At 36.3% G+C, this 25,815-nt stretch overlaps 1 protein-coding gene across 7 annotated transcripts in view; it reads right to left on the reverse strand.

The window, feature by feature from the left end:
* Positions 1–25,524, reverse strand: part of LOC101421007 (zinc finger protein 709-like) — a 211,055-nt gene extending 185,531 nt beyond the window's left edge. For 6 of the 7 annotated variants that reach the window (XR_011649121.1, XM_012528564.4, XM_071215941.1 and 3 more), the window contains exons 1-2: positions 25,388–25,524; positions 23,595–23,650 (exon numbers count right to left, since the gene is read on the reverse strand). The gene's annotated coding sequence lies outside the window, so the exon portion shown is untranslated. Of the gene's footprint in view, positions 1–23,215; positions 23,259–23,594; positions 23,651–25,387 lie in introns of all 7 variants that reach the window. The other variant, XM_071215939.1, reaches the window with a different exon arrangement.
* Positions 25,525–25,815: the final 291 nt, after the last annotated feature.

A 25,815-nucleotide genomic window follows, 5' to 3' on the forward strand; every position in this document is an offset into this window, starting at 1 on the left:
AGAGGGGATGTGGAAAATCAAGTAAACTTATTCACTGTTGGTGGGAATGTAGAACTGTACAATCACTGAGGAGGCCTGTTTAGCACTTCCTAAAAAAAAACTGAATATAGATTTGTCATGTGACCCTGGAATACTATTAACTGGATATATACCCAGAAGAACTGAGATCACTGACACGAACAGACATCTGCACACCAGTGTTCACAGCAACATTATTCATGATTGCCAAAAGTTGGAAACCCAGGTATCCATCAACCAATGAATGGATTAACAAACTGTGGTATATTCACATGATGGGATATTATGCACCTGTAGGAAGAAATGGAAGTCATAAAGCATATGACACATGGGTGAACTTTATGTTGAGTGAAGCAAGCCAGACATAAGAGGACAATATGTATGAACTAAATATATTATGAAACATATTATATGATTCCATTTATATAAAATGCAAATATAAATAAATTTATAAAGATGAAAGTAGATTCATGGCTCTGTAGGACTGGGGAAGGAATGCTAAGGAATATGGACTTTTTCTGTTTGAAGCAATGAAATTATAAACTTTTCGTTATGATGAATGCACAATATGATTATACTAAAAGACATTGATTATACACTTTGGATACACACATGACATGTGAATACATCTCAATAAAACAGCTGAGTAAATAAAAACTCTGCAGGATTAGCCAGAAATAGTCATTTATTATTATTGAAACAATGAAAATGCTCTAAAAATGAGTGAAGTGATAAATGCACCACTATGAGATTACACCAAATATCATTGCTTGCATGCTTTAGATGAACTGTATCCTTTATTAATATGTACCAATAAAACTGATTTTAAAAATATAGTATACTGTGAACAAGTGTATGCTAACTAGACAATGCAGATGAAATGGAAAAATTCCTAGGAATATACAAACCAACTACACTGACCCTTAAAAAAAATAGGAGACCTAAACACACCAATCACAAGTAGAGAGATTGAAACCATCATTAAAGAACCACCCAAAATGAAAAGCCCAGGACCAGATGGTTTCACACGTGAGTTCTACAAAGAATTCAAAGAAGATTTAATACCAAAGTTACTCAAGCTCTTCCATAAAAGTGAAAAAGAAGAAACATTATTCAACTCATTCTATTAAGCCAGTATCACCCCAGTACCAAAGCCAGATAATGATATTACAAAAAGAAAATTACAGAACCATTTCCTTAGTGAAAATGGATCCAAAAATTCTCAACAAAATACCTGCTAACTGAATACAATAACACATTAAAAGAATTATTCTTTATTATCAAGTGGCTTGTATACCAGGTATGCAAGAATGGTTCAACATAAGAAAATCAACTAGTGTAACATACCATATTAATAAATCAAAGAAGAAAAGTCCCATCAATTTATCAATTGATATAGGAAAGGCATTTGACAAAGGAAAGCATCCTTTCTTGATAAAAATACTACAAAAGATAGGAATTGTAGGAAACTTTCTCAACATGATAAAGGCCATGTTTGAAAACCCAAAACTAATATTGTACTCAAAGGAGAAAGCGTGAAAACTTTCCCACTGAGATCAGGAACAAGACTAGGATGTCTCGGCACCACTGTTGTTGAATATAGTGCTAGATGCCCTAGCTAGAACAAGCAGGCAGGAAGAAGAAATAAAAGTCATCCAAATTGGAAAGGAAGAAGTAAAATTTTCACTATTTGCAGAAGATATAGTCTTACATAATAATCATGAAAAATCTACAACAAAGCTGCTATACCTATTAAACTATTTCAGTAGAGTGGCAAGATACAAGATGAATACAGAAAAATCTGTGATTTTTCTATACACTAATAATGTATAATATGAGCAGGAATTCAGGGGAAAAATTCATTTAGAATAGCATCTAAAAGAATCAAATATTTAGGAATAAGCTTAACCAAGGATGTAGAGCACTTGTATTCAGAAAACTACAATGTGTTGGTAAAATAAATTTATAAAGACCAAAATAATTGGAAGAAAATTCCATGCTCATGGATTGGGAAGACTTGTTATTATTAAGATATCAATTCTACACAAATTGTTTACAGATTCAGCGCAATCATGAAAAGCTTCCATCTATTGTAAACAAATAGAAAACATAATTATCAAATTTATTTGGAAGGCTGAGTAGCCTCACGTTGCCAGAAACATCTTAAAAATTAAAAGTAAAGTTGGAGGAATTTCACCTTGGACTTTGAATCATATTACCCAGCTATGGTGCTAAAAAAAAAACAGCATAGTACTGGTGTGAAGATAGACATACAGACCAATGGAACCAAACGGGTGGTTCAGAAACAGACAATCCCTTATCATGGGATTTTTGACAAGACTGTTAAAGCCACCCAGTAGAGCTAGAACCAAAAACCTCCTACAAGAAATTGTAGGAAACATCTTCAAGACCTGGTAGTATGAGGTGGATTCTTTAATCTTATACTAACATCATGAGCTACAAAGGAAAATGGGATAAAGGAGACCTCTTCAAACTTAAAAACACTTTTTATTGTATTTTTTTATTTAATTGCCTTTAAAATTTTACATTAAAAATATAAGAGGTTCCAATATACACCACACTCCACCCCACCCCACTTCTCCCACATCAACAACTTCTTTCTTGATTCAAAGGAATTTGCGAAGAAATTGAAAATGTAGCCCACTCAGTGGGAAAAAAATATTTGGAAGCACATATCTGAGTAAAGGTTATTAGGAGATAAGAAGAGAGTTAAGGTGTACTGATGCTTAGTGTATGTGGAGGTTTTGATTAATTTGACTATATATGTGTAGAAATGGATAGAGTTGATGTTAACAGATAGTGAGTAGACCTTATGCTGCAGGTTGATAAATGGGATTGAGGCTGAAAAGGGTATTTTTGGGATATAAATGTGAATTGAAAGAAAACTCTCAAATAATCTAGGGACTGAATAACATAGTGAACCCAGAGGTGGATGAGAATTGTGGTTAATAGTAAAAATACAAGATGTCCTTCCATGAAATAAAAAAATTGTACATCACAAGCAGCACAGGAAAAATACAATTAATGTAACATATGGACTATGGACTAATATGGACTATGGACTAATATTCTTGTATCATTGCAAAGATGTACTGTGTTCATAATGGGGGGAAGGACAAAATATAAAAAATGAATACTATAGACCACAGTTAGTGGTAATAGTCTCATGACATTATCTCATAATTTGTAATAAATGTTCCACAACAATATAGCATTGTGGATAGTTGTTGTATGGAAATTCCATACATGTTCATGATTGTTTTGTAATTTCACAAATCTCTAATACAAATATTTTAGAACAAGAAATAAAATTATCTCTATTCTGAGATGACATGATCTTATACGAAGAAAAATCCTATAGCAGCCACACAAACACATTTATTTACATTCCTGCACACACACACCTGAACTATTAGAGCTAATAAATAAATGTAGTAAAGATGCAGGGTAAAAGAGTAACATACATAAGTCAGTTGTATTTAGGCAAACAAATTGTGAGGAATCCAAAAAGAAAATTAGGTAAAAATTAATTTTCAGAAACAGCAAAAATAATAAAATTGTTATGAATAATTTTAAGCAAAACATGCAAGATTTGTATAATGTCTATAAAATATTGTTGAAAGATATTAAAGAGAACCTAAATAAATGGAAAGACATCCCATTTAATGGAAAGGCAGATTTAATATAGTTAAGGTAGCAATTCTACCTCCAAAATATCTAGAGATACAAAGAATGCCTATCAAAATCTCATAGCCCATTTAAAAAATGAATAAACCAAAAGCAAAGAAGCAAACAAGGAATTCTGCACCTCTCAGTGAAAGAACTCTACTAATGATAGAAGGAATTAATGTACAACTATGTGATTATACCAAATAGTACTGACTGTATACTTCAGATGTATTTTATGCTTTACTATTAATAATATGCATCAATAAAGTTGATGTTTTTTAGAAAAGTATACGCGCTTACCCTTGAAATCATAAAATTATAAAAAGGCCTTAATAGATGAAATTATAATGAAAGAGAACAAAACTAGAAAATATTCAATTATATATTTCAAAACATAATACAAACCTACATTTATTAAAATAGTGTGATACTGGTATAAATAGACTTGATAGTTCAGAAATGAACCTATATATAGTCAATTTATTTTCAACATACATGGCACCACAGTCTTGCACTCAGAAAAGAATAGTATCTTCACCGTATGGTGGTGGAACAACTGAACATGCACACGCAAAGCATCCATTTTGATCCTTGCCTTAAAATATTTACAAATAAGTCATTTGGAGAGGTAAATGTAAGAGCAAAAGTATACCACTCGTATACGTAAATATAGGGGTAATTCTTCATTACTTTGGTTGTGGCAATTGATGCTTAGATATGACATTAAAGTTACTAGAAACAAAAATAGACGATTTGTTTTCCAAAAAAAATCTTTTTAATCAAAGGACACCCTATTAAGACAGTGAAAATATATCCCAAATAAAGGAAAAAGTACTTTCCAAACATATATCTGAGAAGGGTCTAATATTCCCGAAGGTGTATCATTTAAAAAATCTCTTACGCTTTAGCATAAAAACAAATAATCTAAGTAAAAATGGGCAAACTATTTGAATAGAAATTTTTTCAAGGTATATATGCAACTAGATAAACACGTGAAATACTGCTCAATACCTGCAGTTATTAGGAATATGGAAATCAACACGAAAATGTGAAATCACTTCAAACCGGCTGGGATGGTTGCACTTTTTGAAAATCTAAAATAATTGTTGGTGAGGATGTGGAGAAATTGGGATCCTCATACATAGCTGGTAGATAACTACAGTGGTATGACCCCATGGAAAATATTTATGCAGTTCCTCAATAAGGTATACACAGAATTAGCTGATGACCTAGCAGTTCTCTTCCCTGACAGTGAAAAAAAGATATTCAAGTAATTGTGTATAAATGTTCATGTTAGTATTATGTACAGTAACACATAGAAACACGCCAAATTTCTATCACCTATTAAATGGATAACCAAAAGGAGTAATATCCATACACTGGAATTTTGTTCAGTCACAAAATGGAATGAAGTAATGGTATAAGTTCCAACATGGAAAAGACTTGAAAACACGCTAAGTCTTTCCAATACGTAGGCCAGGTACAAAAGATCACATTTTTAAGACTCCATTTATATACACTATCCAGAATTGGCAAATCACTGGAGGCAGAAAGATAATTAATGGTTGATAGGGATTGAGGGGGTTGAGAAATGTGGAGTCACTTCTTTTGGGTCTATGAGATTTCCTTTGGAGTTGATAAAAAAGTGAAATTAGATAAAGGTGATGTACATGGTGAATGTACTAAATGTCGCTGACTGTACTTTTAAAATGGTTAAATTTATGCTATGTCAATCTCACCTCAATAAAACTTGTACAGATAAAGTACAGAAAGGGTATGAGATTTTATTCAAAGAAATTCAATTTTCTCTAGAATATAAAACATATATATTTTATGTGGGCATTGCCATCGAGGGTCCTCAGGATGGAGGAATAAAATATGTATGAGAGTGGACTTAACTGGTACTCTACTATAGAGTTATTGTGACTCTAGCAATGGAAGAAATTATACATTGATGTGGAGAAAGTGGCCATGGGAGTTGTTAAGGCAGGGAGAGGGAAAAAGAGGTGTGATATGGGAGAATTTTTGGGACTTGGAGTTGTCCTGAATGCTATTATAGGGACAGGTGCAGGACATTATATATCCTGCCATAACCCAGTGAATAAACTGGGACAGAATATACACTACAATGTAAACTATTATCCATGCTGCGTAGCAGTGCTCCAAAATGTATTCATCAATTTCAATGAATGTACCACACACTAATGAAGTTGTTGATGTGGGAAAAGTGGGGGGTGTGCAGAGTGGGGCATTTGGGAACCTCCTATATTTCTTAATGTAACATTTTGTGTGATCTACATATCTTTAAAAAAAAGAAAGATAAAAAAATACTGCTAAAACTATAGCTTCTACCTACAGTGCTTTTCTAGTCCCAGTGCCCTTGTTCCTTCAGACCCAGAGGCTTAATGGTTTCCTGTGCTGATTTCCTTTAAACCTTCCAAAAACCATTTACTTATTCCTTTCATTAAACTCTTCTCAATCACTTCATTTCAGGTTGTTATCTGTTTCCTGACAGGACACTTACTGATATAACCACTAATCATTAAGAAAAAGATTAATAAATGGACTATATTTAAAAATATATTTTATTGTGTAAATGTGAGCATAAAAATTATTTTCTAAATTTTAATGAACATTTATTTTCTCATATTTATTTTAATGCATAAATGATACAATATTCATAATATGATCAAATAAAATTGGCAAATTAAGAAGAAACCCTAGAAATCCTCTCAAATATTTGTATAATTCAATTGTGAATGAAATGTCAATAAAATTATGACCTGCAATGTTATATACTATAGTCTTTACATAATTTCCACTTATAAAAATATAAAATTGGCTTACAATATTCTTTCAGATAATTAGTAACATATTCATCCTATTCTAGAGATAACTATGTAGGTTCTACCCTATGATTACCATCATCCATTCTTCATCCTAGTAAGCTTGAATTTTTATCACATGATTAAGTGAGTTGAAATGTTCATATTTATTCAACTTCCATTTATTTGTTGCAGATCTGAGAATTTCAAATTTTTATCTATAAAGAACCATGCAAGGCAGGGCAAGATGGCGTCTGAGTGAGTATACCCTTGTCATCTCTCCTGCAAAAATCCAGGTGAGTGGGGACAGAATCCTCATGAAGTAAGCAGTTTTAGGAACTGACAAAGCAGGAGATATCTGGACATTGATTTGGAGAGACTGCAACAAAAGTAGTGCTTGTTCAAGTTAAAATCATGAGTTTCAGACACTGAAGACGGAAGCTGTGGGAAGGCTAAGCCCCTCCCCTAAGGTAGATAGCCACAGCATTCCCTGCACACCACCGGTTGCACTGCAGCGTTCCTGAGACCTGTGGGCCCCAAACACACAATGACCGAACCCATGTTCCCTGAACCTCAAGTTCCCCAAGCCCTGCATTCTGCGTAACCTCATTCCCCAAACCCACGTACCCAAGCCAACATTCTCCCAAGACTGCTTTCCCCAAACCCAGCACTCCCAGAAGTCCAGCATTCCCCTAGCCCTCCAGTCTCAGACAAATCCAAGAGTGGGAGGATTTTGGTGAGGGATGCAGAGGGGCCCAAGGACTGTGGGTTCAATTTTCTGGCCCCTGTTTTATCAAGCTTGGAGGAGCATACCAGCTGGCTTGCGGAGAGGCTAGGAAGAAAGGAGAGGTGAATCTGCTGAGTCTGATTTTTACCTAAATATCCTGGAAGAGGGAAACTTGGTCTGGGAAAAGGTGGAGTCAGAAAATTAACTAGTCCTCTGTAGTATACCTAAGGGAGGCAGACATTAGGACATGCGTTGTAAGCTGCCAATAGCAAATCTGGGGTTCCTGGCAAGGTTTGGGTGCTCTCTCAAGGAAACTGAGAGTTGTTATTTTCAGTGTTGAGTTCATACACCAGGGTCCCATTTGAATCTCACACAGCCTTTCTGCTGCCCGGGAAGAGAGAAAGTCAGGAAGGGAGAAAGGGGGAAGGATAGACTCTGAAGCAGTTTATTTGATTGGAAAAAGGATTCCTTGTTGGAGGCCTTGTCTGGTCTTTTTGTTGTTTTTTTTGTCTTTCCTTCCTAATTAATCCCCCATGACCCTTTTTTTTCTTACTTTTTTTTTTCTTTTTTCTATTAGGTGTTGCAGGAAGTCTTTCATATTTGCTGTGCTTCCTCATTCTTAATTTCCTCTTTTCTATGTAGACTGATTTTGGTTACCAGAACTATCGCCTTTCCTTAACATCTTTCTATCTTCTGTCATCTATTGTTCCTCTTACATCCCACCTTTGTTTAGTCCCCAATTTTTCTGACTTTTTATTTCTAACATCTCTATTCTATTTTGTATTTTTATTAATTCTTTATGTTGTTGTCCTTTCTTTTCTCTTTCCCTCTTTCCTGACCACACCAGCCTTTTAATTTATACTATATTCTTCCCAATATTCAGTTTACCATCTCATTGTAAGTACTCTACTTTTTTACTGTTATAACTCTACAGAGCTTACATGAGTTTAATATCTATTATCCTAGATCTCACATGGTTCCTCTGCTAACATTTACTATTAATACTAATATTATATGTTCTCTTTTCTTATTCCTTTTGCTTTCCTTGACTCTGATATTTTCCTTCAAGGGAACTTAGACAACAACAAGGAAACAGAATAAGAAGGACAAAGGGTCAAAGAAGACTTAACATGAACACAAAACAACAACTAAATAAACCCCAAGACTAGACAGAGAAGCTAATCAACTGAATAAACCCATCAAGATAAAATGATGAACAGACATCAAGAAAAAATTACAAACCATACTACTACTCAGGAAAACTAGGCCAAAGTCAATGAACAAACTAAAAATCAGGAAGAAAAGCAGAACATCAGACAATTAATCAAAGCTCTCAAAACATATATCATGAACCAAATTAATGAAGTAAAGGAAGAGATTAAGGATATTAAGAAAACACTTGGAGAGCATACAGAAGAAATTACATACATACACAAAAAGATAATAGATATGATGGTGATGAACAGCACAATCCAAGAAATCAAAAATACAGTCTCAGCAAATAACAGCACATTAGAAGAGGCAGAGGAGAGAATTAATGATGTGGAAGACAGAACAGTGAAATCAAACAGATAGTAAAATTGATTGATAAAAAGATAGAAAAAATCGGGCAGGGATTTAGGGACCTGAATGACAACATAAAATGTACAAACATATGCAATATATGCATCCCAGAAGGAGAAGAGAAGGAAAAGGGGACAGTAGGGCTGTTCGAGGAAATAATGGCTGAAAACTTCCCAAATCTATTGAGGGAGATGGATATATGTGCCTAGGAAGCAAAATGCACCACAAACAGCATAAATCCCAACAGGTCTATCCCAAGACATATACTTGTCAAATTACCCAATGCTCAAGACAAAGAGAAAATCCTGAAAACAGCAAGAGAAAAGAGAACCATCACATACAACGGAGGCTCCATAAAATTAAGTGCTGATTTCTCATCTGAAACTATGGAGGCAAGAAGGTAGTGACATGACACAGTCAAGGTACTAAAGAAAAAAATTTCCAACCAAGAATAGTCTATCCAGCAAAGCTGACACTCAAAAATGATGGAGAGTTGAAAATATTGACAAATAAACAGAAACTAAGAGAGTATGTCAACAAGAAACCTACCCTTCAAGAAATATTAAAGGAGTTCTGGAGGAGGAAAGAAAAAAACAGAAGAGAAAGAAATGGAGGAGAGTGTAAGAACACTAAAAAGACCAAAAGAAAGAGAGAGAGAAAAAAAGAACATATCACAAGCGGGAATCCAAAGAAAGATGGCTAATATAAGTAATTCTCTGAGAGTAATAACACTAAATGTCAATGTATTAAACTCACCTGTCAAGAGAAACAGATTCGAAGAATGGACAAGGAAATATGACCATTCTAACTACTGTGTACAAGAAACACGTCTTTGACCCAGGGATTCACGGAGGTTGAAAGTGAATGGTTGGGAAACGACCTTACAAACAATAACCAAAAAAGGGCAGGAAGAACTATATTAATATTGAACAAAATATACTTTAAATGCAAAACTATTTTGAGAGACAAAGATGGACACTGCATATTAGTGAAAGGGGTAATCTTTCAAAAAGAAAGAACAACCAAAAACATTTATGCTCCTAACCAGGGTGCCTCCAAATACTTGAGGCAAACACTTGAAAAATTAAGTGAAGGCATAGATGCCCCTACAATTATAGTGGGGAACTTTAACACTACTATGAACACTGGACAGAACATCTCAACAGAGAATCATTAAAGAAACAAAGACTTTGGGAAACGGACTTTGGCCCAGTGGTTAGGGCGTCCGTCTACCATATGGGAGGTCCGCGGTTCAAACCCCTGGCCTCCTTGACCCGTGTGGAGCTGGCCAAGCGCAGTGCTGATGCGCGCAAGGAGTGCCGTGCCACGCAAGGGTGTCCCCCGCATGGGGGAGCCCCACGCGCAAGGAGTGCGCCCGTGAGGAAAGTCGCCCAGCGTGAAAAGAAAGAGCAGCCTGCCCAGAAATGGCGCCGCCCACACTTCCTGAGCCGCTGACGACAAGGGAAGCGGACAAAGAAACAAGACGCAGCAAATAGACACCAAGAACAGACAACCAGGGGAGGGGGGGGGAATTAAATAAATAAATAAATCTTTAAAAAAAAAAAAGAAACAAAGACTTTGAACAATATATTAGAGAAGCAGGACCTAATAGTCACATACAGAACATTACATCCAAATACAGCAGGATATACATTTTTCTCAAGTGCATATGAATTGTTCTCCAAGGTAGATGACATGCTAGGTTGCAGAGAAAGTCTCAATGGATTCAGAAAGATTGAAATCATATAAAATAATTTCTCTGACCACAGTGGAATGATGCTGGAAATCTGCAAGGGTCAGAGACACAGATCTGGCACCAAGATATGCAAGTTAAATAACACACTCTTGGATAAACAGTGTGTTGAGGAAATCTCAAAATAAATCAGTAACTATCTTGAAACTATTTAAAATGATAACAAAACATATCAAAACTTAGGGGATGCAGCAAAACCTGTACTGAGATAGAAATTCATAGCCATAAATTCATACATTAAAAAAGAGCTAAAACTGAAGATCTAACTGCACACTTGGAGGAATTAATAAAAAAACAAACAAACAGAAAAAAACAAATAAACCCTAACAGGAAAAAAAGATAGAAATAACAAAGAACAAAGCAGAACTAAATGACATAGAAAATGAGAAAGCAATGGAATAATAAAACAAAGAGCTGGTCTTTTGAATGGATCAATAAAACTGACAAACCCTTAACTAGACTAACAAATACACATAATAATAAAAGAGATAGGGGATATCACTACTGATCCAACAGAAATAAAGACTATCATAAGAGGATACTTTGAAAAACTACATACAGGCTGACAAGGACAATTTAGAGGAAATGAATAAATTCCTAGAAACACATAGGCAGCCTACACTGATGAAAGAGGAAACTGATGATCTTAACAAACCAATCACCAGTAAAGAGATAAAATCAGTCATTAAAAACCTCCCAACTAAGAAGAGCCCTGGGACAGAGGGCTTCACAAGCAAATTCTACCAAACATTCTGGAAAGAGCTAACATCAATCTTGCTTAAAACTCTTCTAAAAAATCAAAATAGAAGGAACATTGTCCAACTCATTCTATGATGCCAACATTACCCTAATACCAAAGTCAAAGAGACTACCGCAAGAAAGGAAAATTACAGACCAATCACTCTAATGAACCAACATGTGAAAATCCTAAAAAAAAATTACTTGCTAATTGTATTCAACAACACATTAAATGAATCATACACCATGACCAACTAGGTTTCATTTGTGGTATTCAAGGATGGTTCAACACAAGAAAATCAATTAATGCAATACAACACATGAACAGATCAAAGAAAAAGAATCACATGATCATATCTTTAGATGCAGAAAAAGCATTTGATAAAATACAGCACCCTTTCTTGACTAAAACACTGCAAAAGATAGAAATAGAAGGAAATTTTCTGAACATGATAAAGGGTATATACGAAAAACCCACAACTAACATCATTTGCAATGGTGAAATCCTAAAATCTTACCTTCTAAGATCAGGAACAACACAAGAATGCCCACTATCACCTCTCCTATTTAATATTGTGTTAGAAGTACTTGCTCAAGCACTAAGGCAAGAACCAGATATAAAAGGCATTCAAATTGGAAAGGAAGAAGTCAAAATTTCACTATTTACAGACGACATGATCCTATACATAAAAAGCCATGAGAAACCTGCAACAAAGCTTCTAGAACTTATGAGTTCAGTAAAGTCACAGGTTATAAGATCAATGTGCAAAAGTCAGGAGCATTTCTGTACACCAATAATGAGCAATCTGAGGAGGAAATCAAGAAAAAATACCATTTACAATAGTAAATTAAAAAATCAAACACATGGGAATAAATTTAACTAAAGATGTAAAAGATTTTATACACAGAAAACTACACAACATTGTTCAAGAAAATCATATGAGACTGAAGTAAGTGGAAGAATATTCCCTGATCATGGATAGGAGACAAAATATCATTAAAATGTCTATCCTATCCAAATTAATCTACAGATTCAATGCAATCCCAATAAAAATCAACATAGCGTTTTTTAATGAACTAGAAAAACTATGAAAATTATTTGAAAAGGAAAGAGGCCCTGAATAGCCAAAGACATTCAAAAAGAAAAAAGGAATTGGAGGAATCACAGTACCTGACTTCAAAACATACTACAAAGCTACAGTTGTAAAAACAGCATATTATTACAAGAACAGACATACTGGAATTAAGAGTTCTGATATGATTCTCATATATATATATAAAGTTATCTGATATTTGACAAGGCCACCAAGCCCACTCAACTTGGGGAGAAAGGCCTCTTCAACAAATAGTGCTTGGAGAACTCAATATCCACATGTAAAAGAATGAAAGAGGATTACCATCTCACACCTTATAGAAAAATCAACTCAAGATGGATCAAAGACCTAAATATAAGAGCCAATACTAAAAGACCTTGGAAAACAATGTAGGGAAGCATATACAGGAACTTTTAATAGGAAATGGCTCCATGATCTTCACACCCAAAGCATGAGCAGCAAAAGATAAAATAGATAAATGAGACCTCCTCAAAATTAAAGCCTTTTGCACCTCAAAGTAGTTTGTCAAGAAAGTTAAAAGAGAGCCTACACAATGGGAGAAAATATTTGGTAACCATATACCTGATAGGAGACTTATTTCCTGCATATATAAAGAACTCCAATGTCTTGAAATTAAAAAGACAAACAACCCATCTGAAAAATGGGCAAAAGATTTGAACAGACACTTCTCCATAGAAGAAATACAAATGGCTAAAAACCACATGAAAATATGCTCAAAATCACTTGCTATTGGGGAAATGCAAATCAAAACTACAGTGAGATACCATCTTATGACCATAACACTGGCGGCTATCAAAAAAAAAGAAGACTACAAGTGTTGGAGAGGATGTGGAGGAATGGGAACACTCATCCATTGCTAGTGGGAATGCAGAAGGATACAGCCATTCGGAGGACAGTTTGGCAGTTTCTCAAAACACTAGCTATAGATTTGCCATAGGACCCAGCAATTCCACTGCTGGGTATATACCCAGAAGAACAGAAAACAAGGACATAAACCGATATTTGCACACCAATGTTCATAGTAGCATTATTCACTGCTGGCAAAAGTAGGAATCCACCCAAATGCCCATCAACAGATAAATGGATAAATAAAATGTGCTATATACATATATTGGAATACTACTCAGGTATAAGAAGGAATACAGTACAAACACACGGGTTAACATGGATGAATCTTGAGGACCATATATTGAGTGAACAAGCCAGGCATTGAAGGACAAATACTACATGACCTCTCTGATATGAAAGAAGCAAAGCAAGTGCTGAGTTCCCAGCCAGGGGAGCAGTCACATTCCCCAATGGAATAGCAACAACCCAAGTACAAAAGTAAAGACCATTAAAAAAAGAAGGGTCCAATGATGAGCCCTTGATACTGATGACTATGCTTATGAGCCTGCATGCTTGAAATCTGAAGTAGGCCTAGAGCTGCAGGGTGCCCAAGAGTTACATCCTGAGAGTCTCCATGTTGCTCAAATGTGGCCACTCTCTAAGTCAAACGCTGCATTTAAATGCATTACCTTCCCCTCAGCTAGAGACTGGATGATAGGCTTACAGGAAATTGGGGGGGGGGGTGTGTGTGGGGAGAAATGAAGGTTGTGAGCTGGTGCCTACATGGATGTTATCTGTGATAAAGTGGAGGTAAGTATTTGTACAGGGAAGGGATAAGATGGGGCATAGGGGTACTCTTGGGTGGGGCTTTATAGGCTTGAGGGCGGCTAGGGTTGGGAGGATGGGTAGATGACCCAGAGAATTACAGGGTTGAGGGGAAGAGTGGAATATGGGAGATTGTGGATGAAACTATAATGTTGAGAAAACTCTTTATAAAATATAATAGGGTTTACCTGTTTAAGGTGCATAAGAGAGTGCATCTGGCACAGGGGCAGGCTTCTAGGGAGTGTGTGAGTTTGCTCATACTGTCATAGTGTGTTATATTGGGTGGAGACCCATACAATGAGTGGGAAGTTGTACCCACATCCTGGGGAGGTCTAATGTCCTCAAACAGAGGGAATTGTTTCTCTGGAGAAAATTGGTGGCTTCCAATACGGGAAGACAGTCTAGTATGTTTAAGCCCTCACCATTGTTGCAAGTATCTGTGAATCTGGTCCTTCAATCAGTGAAGCTTGGCTGTCAATGTGAACTCTGAGGAGAGTGGGAGGGAGAAACAGAAGAGATGGAGGCAGGGTAACTCGGGGGCAATGGAAGTGTTCCACAAGATCATGCAGTGATAGATATAGGACATGTTAAATTTCACCAAAAATGTATAAAAGTCTATAGGATAAAATGTAAACCATAATGTAAACCATAATGTAACTAAAAATTTAGAAAATTGAACAGTCTAAAATATAAACCATAATGTAACCCGAAATGGAACCATGTTTCATAGCTATGTTTCAATATCTGTATAACAGCTATAGCAAATACAAAATGAACATGTAAAAAGATCATTGCTGGTAAGGGGGAAAAGGGTTAGATGCTGGATATATGGGAATCCCCTATATTGTATATATGATTTTACTGTGATCTAAAATTTTATGAAGACAAAATTAAAAATTAAAAAAAAAAAGGATGTAGACACTGAGGAAGAAATGAAAGAAACTGCCTTTCTACTGTATATACAGGGCAACACCTATTACAGTGATGAAAGGCAAAACATCAGAAACAATGTTTTATGATATTTTTCATGTTTTAGTATCCCAATTAATTTTTACTTTTAGTTTTTCTAAATTACTATGTATTCTATTTCTAATCTCTAGACCTATTATTACTATTTCATTTTCTGAATAATGAATTTGGCAATATATTAGGCTTCATTTTTGAAGAAGTTTTGGTCTACAGAGAGGTTCAAGTATGGCAGGGGAGGAACAATGGTGTGGGGTGTTATTGATGGGGAACACATTGTTAGGAGGGCGTTTTCCACAGCATGTATATAGGGTATATACAAATGTTTGGATATCCTTTTGGTATTTTCATAGTAGTTACAGTTATAAATGACAACTTAGGGAGTGCCGAGTTCCTAGCCAGGGGAGCACTGTCATTTTCCCCAGTGGAACAGCAACAATCCCCCAAGTGTAAAGGAAAAGAAATGAAGAAGAATGGTCCAATGATGCACCCTTCATACTGATGACTATGCTTATGAGCCTGTGTGCCTGAAATATGCACTAGGCCTAGAGCTGTAGGGTGCCTAAGAGTTACCTCCTGGGAGCCTCCATGTTGCTCAAATGTGGCCACTTTCTAAGCCAAACAGCATTTAAACGCATTACCTTCCCCTCAGTGTAGGACATGGCTACTGGTAATGAGCCTCCCTGGCACTGAGAGATTACTACCAATCACCAGCTGGTGATGAAAACAGAAAAATGCCTTGAATAAAAGGGGGAAATGGTAAAGACAAATGAGATTATATGACTAAGTCTTCAAAAAAGAGTTGAGAAGTCATCAGAGGGGTCGCGCTTACACATGCCTCAAGAGGATCCCAGAGACAAAGTAGATACAACCCCAGGTACCAGTACTCCTGAAGGCTGAGACACACAGGTTCTATGATCATGGCAGATGGCTCTGAAGTTCAGTGCTTTGTCAGTTGGCCCTACTTTGGAATTTGTGTTCCTGAGTGTGATGGAGTTGGACTCAGATGTGACGTTTCTACACATGTGTCTTTTGACACTTTTACTGAACCTGTTTTTGGCACTGGGGTTGGTGTATACCCAGGAGACTTGCATCTCTGGACTGGCCATGTGCCAGCTGGGCCCTGAGCCTAAGCAGAGTTGCAGCTCCTACACTCCCATTCATTGGGCTTACCCAGGTCAGCTAACAAGGAGTTGAAAATGGTCAACCACCACACCAGAGCAGAGAGTGCCTACAATTCCAAGCAGGAGAATGAAATCCATCAACCATGAGTGATCTAAGCCCCATCTCGATATACAGGTGGAGTTGACATTACTATCCCAGGGTTCACAGAATGGAGGAATAAAATATAGATTAGAGTGGACTTACTGGTAATCTACTATAGAACTATTGTGACTAGTAATGGAAGAAACTGTAGCATTGGCCTGGAGAAAGTGGCCATGGTAGTTGCTGAGGGCAGGGAGACAGAAGAGATATGATGTGGGGGCATTTTCAGGACATTTCAGGAACAGATGCTGGACATTATATATCTTATCATAACCCACTGCATGTACTGGGGGGGGGGGGGGAGGGGGAGAGTGTAAACTACAATCCATGCAGTAGAGCAGTGCTCCAAAATGTATTAACCAAATGCAATGAATGTCCCATGATGATGAAAGAGGTTGTTGATATGGGAGGAGTGGGGGTGTGGGGTATTTGGGAACCTCTTATATTTTTTAATGTAACAGCTTTTGTGATCTATGTATCTTCAAATAAATACAATGAAAAATGCTCCAAAAGAAAAAGAAAAAGGAAAAAGGCCCATGTGTTAGCATCCCTAATCAATCTCTAGGACCTGGAATATTTCTTAGCACACATAATTCAACCAAAAAAAAAAATTATGAATGATGAAATGAAGGAATTTTCATAATTTTTATTCACAACATCCTTACATATTCAACATCATCTGAGAGATATAGTTTTGAACTTTTCTCCACTGAACAGGAACAGTATGTGTTCCAGAGAATGAAGTACTGACTAGGTTTTTGTGTTTTTAATTTTCTTTTTTAAAGATATATAGATCACACAAAATGTTACACTAAAAAATATACTCCACTCCACTCCCCACCCCATCCACTCAACAACCTCTTTCATCAGTGTGGCACATTCAGGGTGCAACTCCCTGGAATATAGACCTTATGTGGTTGAACTGATTTTAAAAGGTATGCAAAAATAGAGGTTATATTCACTTTAAGAAGAAACTAGACAAGGAAATAATTTGGGAAGAGAGGAAAGTGCTGCTTCCTTTTGTAACCTAAGAACGTAGTTGACCTCATCATTTCTTCCAGTTTTGGAGTTCTGGTGAGTCCTCCAAACAACAGATGTAAGCAGGCCACATTTATTTGCACTTTTATAAGTCCTGAGTATATTCAGACTTTTTTATTCTAAAGAAATATTTTCCTTTTTTTAAAAAAAAGATTTATTTCTCTTCTTCCCCACCCCCCCCCACCCCCCCCCCCCCCCGTTGTCTGTTCTCTGTGTCTATATGCTGCGTCTTCTTTGTCCACTTCTGTTGTTGTCAGCGGCATGGGAATTTGTTTCTTTTTGTTGCGTCATCTTGTTGTGTCAGCAATCCGCGTGTGCAGCGCCATTCCTGGGCAGGCTGCACTTTCTTTTGCGCTGGGTGGCTCTCCTTACGGAGCGCACTCCTTACGCGTGGGGCTCCCCTACGTGGGGGACACCCCTGCATGGCACAGCACTCCTTGCACGCATCAGCACTGCGAATGGGCCAGCTGCACATGGGTCAAGGAGGCCGGGTGTTTGAACCACGGGCCTCCCATGTGGTAGACAGACGCCCTAACTACTGGGCCAAGTTTGCCGCCTCCATTTTTATTGTATTCACTTTTGCCTCACCATTCTCATTTACTATTTATAAGTATTTGTATCCCTTACTCATTTTATTGAAACTATTTCATTACTTTCAATTGTGTTGTCGAAGATTCTAGGTTTTTTGTGTTCAGTATTATAAGCAAAAAACATGCGACTATTAAACTTACTCAAATTTAAATAAAACTAAAAATTCAGTGCTTTAGAAGCACTAAACAAGTTTTAAGTGCCCAATAGCTATTTGTGGCTAGTGGCTTCTATAATGAATTATGCAGATATAGAGTGCTACCTTCATTGCAGAAAGAACTATTAGGAATCTTCACCTGAGTCTTAGATATTTCTCCTATTTTTTCCATCTACAAATGAATTACTTTTGCATCTGTATCTACTTTTATGTCTCCATTCCAATAATCTTTAATTTTATTTCTTTTGACTTTTTAGTGTAGGTGCTTATATCATTTAATGATTATTTTAATTTACGTATTTTACACAATACAAACCCAATAATTATCTCAGAAATATTGGTTTAGATTTGTAACTCTATTATTTATATGTGATGTATTCAACTATTATTGCTATTTTTCATAATGTACTTTCTAATCATGCCAAGGAGTCTTTGGAATTTGTATTCACCATTGTGACAGAGCTGGAATCATCTGTGGTTTCCCTACACATGGCTGTTCTACCCCTTCTATTTGAAGCTATAGTATTATACTTAATAGGTATATGTCCAAGACACTTAAATCATTGATCTGTCCACATGCCAGTTGGGCCCTGAATCTTAGATTTGGAAGACCTACTCTCCAGTACAACAAGGTGATGATGATTGACAACAAATATCCCAAGGAACAGAGTCTGCAACTGCAAGTAAGATAGTTCCATCCATCTGCCTTAGGGGATCTAAGTTCCCTTTCATTTAAAGGCAGAGTGGGCATCACCATCCCAAAATCCTGAAGATTGGGGAATAAACAATGAACTAAAATAGACTTACTATTATTCTACTATAAACTTATTATTATTCTAAATAAAAATACCTATGTCTTTGGAATTATCAATACTAAGTAGAATATAAGCATACAATTTTATCTAGTTTGGTGTGTTGTTCCTAAATTTATGCAGTGTTCTAATAAAATAATACAGCATTATATCTACTAGATCCTTAAGATGATCAAAAAATGTAAACTGAGTTTGAAGGAGGTTGGGTTGAAGGCAGTTTAAAACATTTATTTGGTAACAAATATGTAAATCATGCAGAGTGTTTTGTTAAGGGAATGGAAAAGCATTTTGTCTAAAAGGAAAATGACAAGTTTTTACAGAATGATAAAAAGGAATATGAAGGACAATGTGAATAGATACAGAAAGTTGTAGGTTTTCTGAAAAGGGATTTTATCTCTCATGGTCATGGGTGTTAAGATTTGATAGGTTTATAAGATTTGTAAGAGATTCCTTAGACAATAACTTCATGCAAAATTAGTATTTGATTTTCTTTCCTTTAAAATGACAAAGTGTGCCTGGATTACTGGTCTGCTCTTAATTAGAAATAAAAGGTTTTTCTAAAACATCTGAATAACCTGCTTAGAGGGAAAGATTTTGTATCTTATCAGAAAAATCTCCTGTGCTATATATCCTTTATATACACATAATTTAATTGCTTTAGAAAATGTCTTCTCACTATTGAAAATAAGTCTTTTTATCTCCATGCTACTGCCTCTCTTTATTTTTAAAATATTATGGTGTCACTTTCATTAAGGAACTAAATATTGCTTCAGGTTCCCGTGATCCTATTTACCAAAGTGTGAAAACCTGTCAACTTTTGACAGCTTCCTTTCAAATATTGAACCATAAATAATTCTTCTTGATCTCAAACTCTTATTGGGATTTTCCAGAAGGTCCTTAGAAAATCACAAAGGATTTTTCTCTTTCACCTTGTAAAAAGCAAGGTGATAAACTAGTTTGTTTTTTTATATCTTATCAGTTGCATAGGAAGTGTTATGAAATTAAAAATGATTTTGTAACTTCCTGTTGGCTACATTATAGGATAAAATGTTATCAATATAATTATTTCAGAAATTATATAAAGTTCTTAGAGACTTGTCTATATCCTCAGTGTCCACCAATTGTCCAAGTACTGATAAGTCTGATATTAGACAGTAGTATCATTAGTCATAAGTTCAGATGTTCTTAAAATAATGTTTTGTGACCTATCATCTGACTGTCCACTTTTATAAAACAGCAATAAGTTAACCATGGACATTTTAAGTTTTCTGTCATTTAGAGAGAGTTTTTTATGCTGATGCTTCCCTGAAAATATTTGCAATCAGCTACAGGCCAGTGTGCTTCATCTTCAACATAAAGGGCTCTCTCAGAGACCTATGGAAAGGACTATGCCAAGCTATTTGAGTCACCAGCTTCTAATGACATTCCTTTAATAACTTTGAGAGCATACCACTGCACTGAGTGAATTTTATGAAGATGCTGATAGGTTCCTGAGATTGATAACAGAAGATCTAATGAAACACAGATTAATTACTTAAGGCTAAATGAACTGGTAAAGAATCATCATAGTTTTCTTTGGATTTCTGCTAATATTTTATCATTCTATTTTCTCTATATAAGGAATCCCTAACTGAATTAAGGTACCTATAATTCATAAAACATTCATCTTTATCTCCTTGCCTGACCCCTCTGGATTTGAAAACTCTTACAGGATATTCCTAAATTTACGTTATTATAATTATTTTCATAGATTCAATCACATCTATTCTCACTGTTAACAGGAAATAATGGGAGTAAAAGTTTATATAATCAAGTCTTAGGGGTGCTAATTCATGAACACTGAGGAAACTCCAAATCTGTTGCATATTAGAGCCCCTACCTTGATGCAGTTGTCTGTTCTTATCCAAATTGTGTTAAAGATTCAGCAGAAAACTGTCAAATTAAATATAGCTTCAGCAAACTTAATTCTGAGCAGACTTTAGATTTTTCTTCCAGAACACTGACTTCTTAAGTGACCCTTCTACTTGACCTCTTAAACTTCACCTAAAATGCTACAATGTTATTGAACCTGCTACTCTGCTATCTTTATCCAATCAGGGGATATCCCAAGACTGTAAATTTTTAACTTCAAAATTAATGACTTCATATATGCTCTTATGATCAAAGCAATGTCATTCTATTTGTTAATGCTTCTTATGTTAGAATTGTTAATTGTACATTCTAAACAGGCTATACCACATACTGATCGAATAAGGTAGCCATCCATAATTTTTTTTCCACAATTTTCATGCAAAAGGATGAACTCTGTGCTCTTACCCAACCCAGCTATCTATCAGAAGGAAATTCTGTTAACATCTATAGCAAGGGTTCTTTTTTTCCATGGACCCCTTTGCCAGTCAGGAAAAAACCACAGACCCCTTCCTTCTCAGAAGGTAGTGACAAATAAATTTTATAACAGTCAACATTGGCATGTCTTTAAATTAAAATTTTCAATTCAAGTTTACAGACCCCTTGAAATCTTTCCCGAGTTTAAAACCCTGATCTATAGTGATTTCAGCATGTTATGGAAGCAAAGAAGGTTCCTCACTTCTGGTTATGCCAATTGAAAATTGTGGACCAGTAAATTATCTCCTTTCTACCAATTTATTTCCATCTACTGTTGCCATCAAGATAAAGGCTTAAACAAAAAGATCTGAGCCCAAATATTCTTTTTCATGCAAAAACAGCCACTAATAAAACAGCAATAATTGTAACTGTCTAAATTAACTGAAGAACCTAGCCTTTGCTGGCCCAAATTTTAGGTTTGGCCCTCTGTTTACACATAGCATTCCTTTCAGGAAATTCACATTCTCCCAACATAAAATCGTTACTAGCAAACCTACCTGTGAAAATAAATTGAGAATTGATCACTTGTTGTCACACCATGATATCACCGAATTTGAAAATCCTTAATGCATTATGCCAAAGATTATCCTCAACAAGTAAAGGACACCTTTCCCATCCCACACAACAGACACTCCATTAATCATAATTTGCCACCAGTAAAATGGTTCTACTAGAAATAACACAGACAAAAGACAGTCCTAGATCTTTCTTAAAAGGAACCCTGCCAAATTCTCCTAACTTCTGGTAATACAACTTAACTACGGTGTGTTGAGACATGGGTTCACATTACTCAACTAAAAAATAATCTATCAGACTCCTGGACAAACTATGGAGAATTAAAAATAAAATGATCTGGAAAAGAAGAAGAAAATGTCACAAAGGAGAATACTTATTCTAAGGTGACAGATCAAGTTCTAACATAAAAATGTCCTCACATGAACTCTACCTTACTAATACTTACAATACATAAAATCTCTATATTTCCCTATGCTTTGTCCTTGCACTGACCTGGAAAGACAATGCTATTGTCTACTACTCCAGGGACATTTCAAAGTCTGTAAGGTTACAGACTTTGGAATTGTCAACATAAACCCTGATCTATGCATATTGCAAGGGACCACATTGTTCTACTGAAAACAAATTTTGTTCTTATCACAAATGCTTCAGTCTCTTTGGATCAGACAGCACCCTTTGTTTCATATCAAATATGAACACTTGACCCAAGGTCTTCTTTACTCTGCTTTAAGCTTTCTTGGATCTATAACCCTGTAACCAGAAATTAAGAATTAACAAAAGTTTATGATTACTGACTCATTATATTGTTTTTTTCCATTATATTATCAGTATATTATAGAATAGCCCAAAGATAATACCTGAAATTACTAAGACTGTCTAGGTCAACCTCATCCCTCTTTATGGTTGTTGTAAACTAGGCTCATCCTTGTGTATACTTACTATTAAGACAGTTATTCCAGTCTGACTTAACCTTTGTTTACACATATTTCAAAATTATTCTCACCTTTGTGTATACTTACTACCATGGTCTTTATTCTAGACTAAACTTTGGTTTGTTTATGGTTATTTGAAAACTAGCATGTGTATATTTGCAATTGTGATTATAACTACACTATCTTTCCCTGTGTAATCCAAAAATCCCTAAACTCCTCACAATCAAGAAGGCAGACTTTTGAGCCATGGCTAGACCTATGATCTCTTTTCTATCCTAGCAAATAACTTTTCACACTTGGAACCAAAATAACTCAGGATTTGATCTTTAAAGTGTATTGGAAGGAAAGAACCTGCTTCTGCTCAGTATCAACCACACTATAGATACAATTTGTTGAGAGTATTATAAAGATATCATAAGAGTTTAGAAAACTTACAATTAATAGTCCACATGCCTCCACAAACTACAAGTTACCTTAACAATGCATATCCACCTTCAGGTCTAAGGTCCTGATATGCTAAAAATTCATGAAACAAATAAATTTTGATCAGTTCTTCACTTGAACTCTCAATAACACAGACCTTTGAGTACTAAGGACAAATGATAGTGTTCCTAGTAATGAATTTATAAACAACATCACTTGACTGTAGTTACATTGTTTTGTCAGGCAAGAGTTTTATTGTGGAAGTTTTATCATATATTTGCCTGGGCAATAAATTACCTTAATAACTGATAAATGTCTGGGAAATGTGCATTTGGACTCCTCACAGTCCCTTAGGAATTTAGAATAAATCTGAAACTTCTCAGTGCAATACTCCCTTCAATCTATAGTCTCAGGCAAAACAGGACTTACCAAGGAAATTAATGATTCTGGCTTTGCCTCTTTTGACAGATCGCTGCTACCTTGGCCTGGGGTTAACAGAAATGAAAACAGGATTAGATATTTATCAATCACAAAAGGAGAAATTACTGAATCTAATGCTAGAGCTAGAGCTGCATAGCATGTTATTGGATTTATTAAACTTGTTTTAGACTATAGCATTGTCAAAATTGTTACTTATTAGCTGAATCAAGGAGGCATTTTAGCCATTGCCAAACCACCTATTGTCCTTGGGTACACACTTCTGGGGAAGTTGAGACACAACTGCATGAAATAATTCAATAGACCACATGGTTTAAAAAGTTAAGGCCTGGGGAAGCAGCTGTGGCTCAATCAGCTGGGCTTCTGTCTACCACATGGGAAGCTCTGGGTCCCAGGGCCTCCTTGTAAAGGCAGAGCTGGCCCATGCACCATGGAGAGCTGAGGACCCCGGCACCAAGGAGAGCTGGTGCAGGACGACGACGCAACAAAAGGGAGCCAAACAGATACTGGAAAAGCACACAGCAAATGGACACAGAGAAGAGACAGCAAAAGAAAAGGAACAAGCCTCAAGGGGAGAGAATAAATAAATAAATAAATCTTTTTTTAAAAAAGTTAAGGCCTTTCTCAAGACCATGATTTGATAATCTTGATTTCAGTTGGGCCAAATCACAGGTCCTGGGCTTAAGAGTATACTATGATGCAGGCAGTTGGGACTTGTATGACTTTATGGTCTCCCTGGTGTACTGTTTTCTCTCAAGGGTTTTGAATGCGTGTCCCTACTTGTGATTACTTTATGTCTGGGATCACTTGACCAGCAAATGATTTCTTTATGTATGGGATGACATAAAAATGATGATCATGGGAAAACTGGCATCATGACCATCTATGAACCCAAGATTCAGTTAGACATAATTGAAAATGGGTTCAACACCTTACATTTTTATCACAACCCTCAATGGCTGAAAGCCAGATGAAACTGGGGGAAATTGTTAAATGAATTCAGTAGGCCTTAGATGGAGTCCTTCATGCTAAGCCCTACATCAGCAAACTGAAGCTTAACTTAGTTTCTAGCTCTTCCAAGTGCTCCTTTCTCCAGGACCTCAAACATAACAACCTACCCTAACATGCCAGATTATTTCCTCTCCTCCTTCTCCAGGAGTCTTAATCTGTTCTGTTTGTTTTTGTGCAGAAATTTGTCCCCAGCTCCTATGATTTGTTTTACTTCTCTTCCTCACTCAGTGACCCCATTTCCTTTACACTTTTCATTTCTGGGACTCTCCTGTATAGCAGCAGTTTAGTTCAACCCTCCCCCTCCATTTTTCTCTGTGAGGATTTTCTGCCAAAAGTTTCTTTCCTACTAGTTTATTCTACCTCTGAGAGTCAGACAGGGTCATTCAAGAAAGGTGGGACCCCCCAGAAAAGTCCGTTCTGCATTAAGGGAATTCCACCTACAGTAACTGGACTGACTGAGTGCACCGCTCGGCTGTAGCCATTCTGCTGCGATTTTACTTCCCACCCTCCTAAAATGGGGGCCCTTGTTTTCAGCACCCCTCAGCAGCTGATTTTTTTTTTTTTTTTTTTGCAGCGCTGGGTCTCTGTGGGCTTCTTTCTCTGTACCTGGATATGAGTGAGGTTATAACTCACTGCTGTCAGTTCCAAAACCTTTTTCCCTGGTAAGAGGGATCCAGGCTGCTTGCTGCCTCCGGAAAACTCCCAAGTTTTGCACGGGACCCACCGAGAGGGAAGGCAAGAGGACCTGTAGGTAGCGCATGGAAGTTTCCTACCTGAAATCCTTCTCTTCCTTCAATCAGCATTTGCTGAGTCCTCCAGTCGCTCTACCTTTCCCAGAGTATTGGGAAGGCTTTTTCCAGGGTACGGCCTCCGTCGCTGTTTGATGACGTCGCCCCATCGCCATTGATTTTTTTTTTTTTTTTAAAGATACCGGAGATTGAAGTTTCCATCTCCTACGTGGGACTCACGTGTTCAACCACTTGAGGTACATCAACTCCCTCATTGATTTTTTTCTAACTTTATCTCAACTTCAAAAAATAAAATAATAGACAAAAGGCAGCTTAACAATTTAACATGTCTATAGAATAAGGTGGCAGTCTCAGCCAGGCTCATCAACTTATTATTCTACTGTACTCTACTGTATAGCAAAAATGAGGCTTGCTTGCTAATAATGAGTCACCTATTGAACAAGTCAAAATTA

The sequence above is a fragment of the Dasypus novemcinctus genome, chromosome 6 (genome assembly GCF_030445035.2).
Source record: "Dasypus novemcinctus isolate mDasNov1 chromosome 6, mDasNov1.1.hap2, whole genome shotgun sequence".
Taxonomy (NCBI): domain Eukaryota; kingdom Metazoa; phylum Chordata; class Mammalia; order Cingulata; family Dasypodidae; genus Dasypus; species Dasypus novemcinctus.